We start from the raw sequence: 7838 nt of genomic DNA, 5'->3' as shown, positions 1-7838 counted from the left end.
GATAATTTATACAATGTTAAAGTCAATCTATCTTCTGTGAATGTATCTTCATACATATTACAAATTGTAGATTTAATTACTTTTTCCTTATTTGAAAGTGGCTGCTCTGTTGGGGTAAAATAGGCTCTATTGTATATTGTAATTATGAAATGGCAGAAACATTATTTAATTCTACAGATATCATTTTTACTATCACTAACAGTAGGCTGATCATTAAATAAGCAAAATAAACTTGTAATATACATGCAATTAAAATTAAAATGCAATTCTGTAGAAGTAATATGAAGAACAACAAAAATCTTCTGCTTTCTGGGAGTGTATGTGCAAAGTTTCACGACGATCTGTCCAACGGTGCTGGAGATTAGCTGTTCACAAACAAACATGGACAAACAGACACACGGACAGACAGGGGCAAAAACATAGTATATGACCTTTATTTACCCGACCTGGCGGAGACAATAAATGACATGCCCAAAATAGGTTGAACTTGAAAGTGTTTTTAACACACCCAGACACTGGCTCATAGTTCTCAATGTTTTGCTAAAGTCATTTTCAGAACAGATATTTATTTTATTTTTATTTTATTTTATATCTATTTATCATATACCCTGAAGAAGGCAACCTGCTTGCCGAAACGTTGGTGTATTAAAGTTTCTAGCATCGTGACTACGAGCTGTGCGTCCTCTTTTCTTTAGTCAGAAGAGGGATTTATAACAGAGGCACACACAAAAGCACTAGCATCCAAATGAAGCCTTTGTCTAATATTATGCTGCTCGTTCAGCACAGTTAATGGGATATAGGGGATTTAAAGGCAAGTGAGTTGATAAAACATAATTGTGTGTGCGTGTGAAATGAAATGTGAAACATGAGCAGACTAACCCGCAATGGTAACCAGGCCACTGTCATTGATGTGTACAATGTGGCCCCTGCAGATAGACTGGGTGTCCTTGGAGTTGGGGTCTGTGACCAGGGGACGGATGCCACTCCAGGCTGCCAAAACGTCCCCTCATCTCACTGCATCACACAGAGACAACGGGGACACGCATCCATGTGAGAAAATGAAAACACAACTGAGGTGGGTGGGTGCAGGAGTTGCTCGCTCTCGCACGCACACACACACGTATTACATGATAGACACTCGTGCACAAACCAAAGTAAAGTGTGATGTCTATTTCTTGTCTTTCTTTTTACAAGAGCCAGAAAATACAGTTGCAGCTGTCTATTTTCTTCTGCAATCTAGTTGTTTTATATCATAGTGACATAAATAATTAAATGTTAATATGCTGTAATGTATCGATTGAAACATACCTGCCACTATAATGGGGCGGTTGATATTTCTGAATAAAACAGTGACAAACTTGTTACCAAAGGGCAATATTTAAATTTATGACAGTTGAGTAGCTATGGGGTGGAAAGCCTTACATGGGCAATAAAACGTGCACGAATTAAGACAATCTCCATTTGTGGCTGTACACAGTGAAAGTTATGCATGATAAACAGGCTCTTGAGCTGCATTAACCTTGGGAAAACTGATAATGCAGTGTTACAGACCTGTTTTTAAGGGGGAAATAAATCACTTTTTTAAACCTTTCCTACAAAAGAAAAAATAATAATATAATACATTAATAATAATAATAATAATAATAATACTTTTCCCCAAAACAATAAAAAATATTTTCATAAAGGAAAAATTGCAAAAATAAAAACATTTGGGAACTCTGGGATATTTATGGGCTCCCTTTTCTGCAGTCCTCCTGAACTGACAATGGCATACAACACATACTGTACGGTATGAGCACAAGAAAATAATTATATTTTTAATAGAAATTATTACAATGGACAAAGGAAAGACACGTTTTCTGGGTGACTTAGTGCTTTGTGGAATATAGGATTTTCTAAGACAGAAAATATTCAGGGGGGGAAAAAATGGTTTTCCATTCTTTGATTCCAAAAACACAGTCAACTGATGGCTCCTTTGTTCGGCTGACTCACGATCGGGGAATGACACTGTGGTGCACTGTGGAAAGATTCCATCACAGAGAACAAGAAAAAGAGAGTCTCCGAACAAAAAGAGCCCAGTCTTTAAAACACGCACCATCCCCAGTCACACTAATGGACACACAGTGCTAACGGAGACTAGCGCTGAGTGCAGCAGTGTGCTGTAGAATCCTCAGTGTTCATTTAACTCTGAGAACAAATGGAACCAAATGGAACCAGAGTCCATTTGGTCCATTTGTACACTCAGAGTGGGTCCATTAATTTTCGTTCCATTTGTACAATGTTGGAGTTAATTTAACGAACACTGGTGATTTTACTCTGTGTGTGTTTGTGTGCACTGTGCATGTGTGTGTGACGGAGCGTGCGTGTGAGATGCTGGTGTCACTGTGAGAAGCGACGGCGACTCCTCTCCCTTAAGGGGAGGTCTGGAGGAGACACTGGCGCTGTCCATTTGCCGGAGGTGTTACTGCCATGCAACGTGACAACCCCACCCCATCACCCACCACCACCCCCATGACCCGAAAGGCGCCCCCCCCCCCAGCCCACTCCTCAGACGGATGAGTGAAGACACCGGCCCGGGCACAAAGGACCACAGGCAAGGACGGAGTACCGATGGCAGAGTCCCCCTTGTCCGGCTTCTTCTCGCTCGCTTTCACACTTCTGTCTCCCTCCTCCTGCTCCTCATCCTCCGCTCCCCTCCTCGTCTCTCTCTCTCTCTCTCTCTCAGGGCTGCAGGGCCTCGCTGCTCACTTTAGTGACCACAGGACTTTACCAGGGTCTCGCCCAGACATACGCCACATGTCACCCCACTGCCCTGGAGCCCCCCACACTGGTCTGAGGTCTGAGTTGGAGAGCTGCTGTGACACACATCCGCGCGTACGGTGCACGCACACGCGCACGCACACACACACACACACACACACACACACACACACACACACACACACACACACACACACACACACACACACACACACACACTCTTGCTCTCTCACTTCCCTTTCCCCTCTTTCTCACTCTGATTTTACAGTGAAGGCTCTGTATGTATATGTATTATATATGTATACAAATGTCTGTCTGTCCCAGGGCTAATCTCGCAAACCGATCAGCGGCAAATGTCTTGTGCACGCTGCCAGTTGGCCAAGGAATTACCTTCACGTACATATATAAAACACATGTTTTATATATTTTTACAAATATTTAATTGAAATTGTATATCGAAAGTCAGGCTGAAACCTTGCCCAAATATGGAGCCATAGATTGGCCACATGAAGTCCGAGATCGACATGGGAGCCAAAGCCATTGTCTAATTTTATGTCCAGCTATCTGTCCATATCTCTCACAAACATACACATAGTAATGTTATGTCTATCTCTTTTCCATGTTCTGTACAGTACATCTCACTCCCCCCACCCTTTTAGCATATAGAACACAGAGCTAATATTGAGGAATGTAGAAAACCCTTATGGACTAATCTTGTGCTGAGTACAGCCATGATAATGATGATGGATTAGAAATAAGACGGCGTATTGGGATTACAGTGCTATTAACTGGCCAGGGGAGGCGGACGAGGAGGCAGACCGGTATCAAGCTAATCAATCAAATAATCGGGACAAGCCCTTGTCTACCAGAAACAATTAGACCACTTCTCCAAAAATCAATAGCCCTGCATTCTGTTTAGATACCCACTGGTCACTCATTCAATAAAGCCTCCCCAGGTTTTGATAAGCCTGCCAGTCGTCAAGGCCATTGGAGGCTCTCCAAGAGGGAAGGAAATACATCAAAGAGGCTCCAGGATGGCCTCATAAAGATTGCAAATCGAAAACAATATAATTTAATGTTGTAAAGTTTTTTTTCCCTCCCTCCCTCCCATCCACTTCCTTAAAAAATGTCTCATGCGAACAGACCGGTGGTTCAAACCGGCGGGAGTTGACGGACGATGTCTATTTTGTCTTAAGTGAAGGGACGACGCAATCTACAGGAAAACAAAAAGATGGAATCAGGGTGGGGGATAGGGTGGATATAGTGGGGCTCGAAGTTGCTCAGAGGAATAGTGGTAGTGGTGGCAGTGTCTCCTGGTTGCTGTGTGCCTCCCCATACATAATTAAAACAGGAATTTGTATCTGTCTGCACTCTGTGGCCTCCTGATAAATTAATATCTGGTAGAAGTCCTACACAGCCATCAGATTAGCTCATTTATTTCTGTCAGCTGCTTGCTCCATCAGCTATTTGTAAATCAGGGATTGGGGGGGGGGGGGGGTCTGTTTTCTAGACGTATATTTATCGTGGTAAATGGCTGTTATGAATTAGGCCTGATTCCCTAACGTGTGCCGTAAGTTGTAGGCGCGCACTCAGTGATGACTAATTTCTTTATTTTCTGTTATCTCTGCCTGTGAGAAATGCTCTGTTAGTGCTCTGAGGTTAGCTGTAGCCTAAGCATCACTCCCTGTCCCTCTATAACCCCACATACACAGGGACACGAATAGGTTAATGTTGTTAAAACGAGCAGTGTGTGTGTGTGTGTGTGTGTGTGTGTGTCCGCTTAAGTACTGTACATGTGTGTGTGTACGTGTGCTAGCCACCTTCCACATCTGGACTGAGGAAGTTGCGGACCTCAGTGAGGATGAAGTTGATGTCGTCCTCTGAGGGGACGGGGTGTGGCGTGATCTCTGTGGGCGCGTCCGTCGTCCCGGCGATGGTCATCCTCTCCCAGGGCAGGAAGAAGATGACGCGTCCGTCGTGAGTGGCCGGGTCCAGCAGCGCCCATGTTGTCAGGACTATAGGTGTGTATGTGTGTGTGCGGAGGGTGCAAGGGTAGCGGAGGGGAGCAAACAAGAAGACTGCATTAACCTTTGGTCTGCCGGTGGGGGGGTGGGAGGGAGGGGGGGTGCATGAGCAGGCTGGCTGGTGGGGGGGACACCCCATAATCAGGCTCCTGTCAGCGCTGTTTCCAGGAGATTAATTCTGCTGGTTTCAATTCCAGACACCGCTCCCCTAGCCTTGGCCCGGAGTGCACATATTGTCCTGTTTAAAACACATGCACAGGGCGCTGACTCAATTTAACACACAGGAAAAGCAGAGGGGGAGAGAAGTTGGGCTGGGGGGGCTTGAGTCGTGCTTTAACCCCCCACCCCTGTGAACACAAATAACAAGCATCAACGTGAAAGTAGAAATCCCAGATCTAGTGGAGGCAGTGAGGAATCCAATCAGAAAGTCCATTTGCACCCTCTGCCACGGGATAGTCAGGCTAGAGCTCCGTTTAGAAACCTGGATGTAGTGCTATAGGTACAAATGACATACAGTACTAGATGACTTCCTGATTTAGGGGATCTTGATTCCTCCTGGAATCAAACCAACAAGAGAAAAATAAATGTCAGGAAGAAAAGACAGCATCAACAGAGGCTCTCTGTAATGCTGAGCACTTGCTCATGTCGATGTCGGAGCGGGTCATATGGGGGGAGACAGTTGGACCAGCCAGGACCTGCCTGGTTGTTGTGCCCTGAACTGTTGCCTGGGTCTGAACCAGTTGGACCAGCCAGGACCTGCCTGGTTGTTGTGGACCAGCCAGGACCTGCCTGGTTGCTGTGGACCAGCCAGGACCTGCTTGGTTGCTGTGCCCTGAACTGTTGCCTGGGTCTGAACCAGTTGGACCAGCCAGGACCTGCCTGATTGTTGTAGACCAGCCAGGACCTGCCTGGTTGTTGTAGACCAGCCAGGATCTGCCTGGTTGCTGTGACCTGAACTGTTGCCTGGGTCTGAACACTTTCTACTGCCGTTGGCTAATGAATTGATCAGGCAGCAGCTCTAAGGAGAAGCAGGTGATGTGTGTGTGTGTGTGTGTGTGTGTGTGTCAGAGGGGGGGGGGGGTCAGTGACAGAGACGTAGGGGCCCATCGTTAGTTACCTGTAATAGCCCGGAATGACGATGTGCACCCCGGCACTGGGCTGACAGATGTTGGGGTTCGTCTGATCATCCATTTTCCGTAGCACGTCCGTAAAAGGTCCCGTGGCATTGATAACACATTTGGCTCTGACATCAAATTCCTGCCCTATGAAAGAAAACAGCATCAATCACCAGGGGCTATTCATCTGTAGCTGGTGACAAGCTGGATTATTAATTTATCAGCGAACACCCCCCCCCCTCCTCTCTCTCTCTCTCTCTCTCTCTCTCTCTCTCTCTCTACCGTAATAGAGTGGCTTGAGTGTGTCCATGGGAGACTTCCCAGGATTGTAATTAATAGGAAACAGACATACCTAATTTCCCTCTCGCCTCTTTGTGTCACAGAGCAGCCCGGGAGCCAGTGACTGAGGGAGTCTTTTGAGAGCGTGGAGGGGCAATGTTTGTTAATGTGATGCTTGATGTTGACGAGCTAATGTTGTATAATGGGGATGCATATCGAAAGGTAGCACAAGGCTAGTAAATGATCTGTTTTGACAACAAGCTGAATGATGGACTACCCTTCCAAATTTGACTCCGGTGACACTGTCAGGGAAAGAAATTGAAACAAGTTTGTCAGATGTTTTTCCACATGAACTTGCGGCCCACATTTTCTGTGCGGATTTTCTGTGCGGATGAAGAAAACGGGGTAAAAAAATAAATAAAAAAGTGCTCTCAATTCATCCCGACTGTCTAAGCCCCTTCTCCTTATATGAGGCCTCCCTCAAAGTGCGACATCCCCTCAAGAGCAGACTACCATCTTTAAAAAACATCAGGGGGGCAGTCGTGTATTGAGATCTTCAAATCTGGTTATTCATGAAATGTTTCAGAATACTGTCTCTCTCTCCTACTGCTTTATTCTCCAAAGCCACCCCTATGCATGACATTTAAAAGGTACGTAAGGCCATTTGGAGTACGCTAATTCCACCTTATGTCCCTCCCTACCCAGATCTCTAGTAGCCCTCTGCGCCATAAAATGCTTATAAAATATTAAAAGCCCCCTGCATTAGATGTGCTATGACTATGTGCAAAATAGCACTGATTAACAACGCTTCCTTTGGAGGTGCGGGGAGGGGGACCCCCCGTTGTGAGGGGGGTCGAGGCGAGAGGGAACAGAGAGACGGGGGGAAGAGAGGGGGAGATGAAGGGGGCTTTTACCTGTGATCACGTCCCTGCAGCGCGCTCCGAAGACCCGCTCGGTCCCCGTCTGAGAGTCTGCCCTCTTCAGTAGGTGCACCACTTCAGTGTAATTGGCTATGGCAGCCTCGTACCTGGCAGCAGTGAGGGCGATGGCGAGGTTCATTCGAGCGTCGTTGTGCTGTCCTGCAGCGGGGGGACAGGACCAGAGCAGGGGGATGTGAGTCACCCCGAGCCTGTGACTGGTGGTATGGAAGTGTGTCGGAACCGATATGTCACATCTGTCCCTGTCACTTTACATCAGCGGGATGGCTGCTCCGGCCACACAAGGAGCAAGCGCACTTAAAGCCACAGCGGCCCTTTGGCCTGAGCATGGGGGTGGGGGCTCGGTGCCCCCTCCCCTCTTCCACTAAAACCACCTCCCCTCCCCTCTACTGTACTGGGAATGGAGAAGCGGGGGGTGGGCGTTAGGGTAAGGGGGTGGGTTTCCTCTGGAGAAGGTAGAGGATGATGGCATTTGGGAATGTGCATTGAAGGAACTGGGTGTGTATGTACTGTGTGGGGCTGTCAAATATACCAAAAGCAACGAGGTAGGAATGAATAAATCTGTCATTTGAAAACCTGTGCCTGTTTTTGCACACAAAGACTAAAAACAATTTGCTACCTTTAAACGCCACACACACACTCACACACACACACACACACACACACACACACACACACACACACACACACACACACACACACACACACACACACACACACAC

General features: G+C 46.6%; 1 pseudogene across 1 annotated transcript in view; it reads right to left on the bottom strand.

The window, feature by feature from the left end:
• Positions 1–874: 874 nt before the first annotated feature.
• The window catches only part of LOC310866925 (glycerol-3-phosphate dehydrogenase, mitochondrial-like), a 13999-nt pseudogene continuing 7035 nt past the window's right edge, over positions 875–7838 (bottom strand). The window contains exons 3-6 of the transcript in view: positions 7093–7257; positions 5902–6046; positions 4581–4775; positions 875–1014 (exon numbers count right to left, since the gene is read on the bottom strand). The product of the transcript in view is annotated as a glycerol-3-phosphate dehydrogenase, mitochondrial-like (transcript). The remainder of the gene's footprint in view (positions 1015–4580; positions 4776–5901; positions 6047–7092; positions 7258–7838) is intronic.

This window comes from Protomyctophum parallelum, assembly GCF_964188405.1.
Source record: "Protomyctophum parallelum genome assembly, chromosome: 11".
Classification (NCBI taxonomy): domain Eukaryota; kingdom Metazoa; phylum Chordata; class Actinopteri; order Myctophiformes; family Myctophidae; genus Protomyctophum; species Protomyctophum parallelum.
Note: the sequence above shows the minus strand (reverse complement) of the source record. Positions and strands in the feature narration are given on the sequence as shown.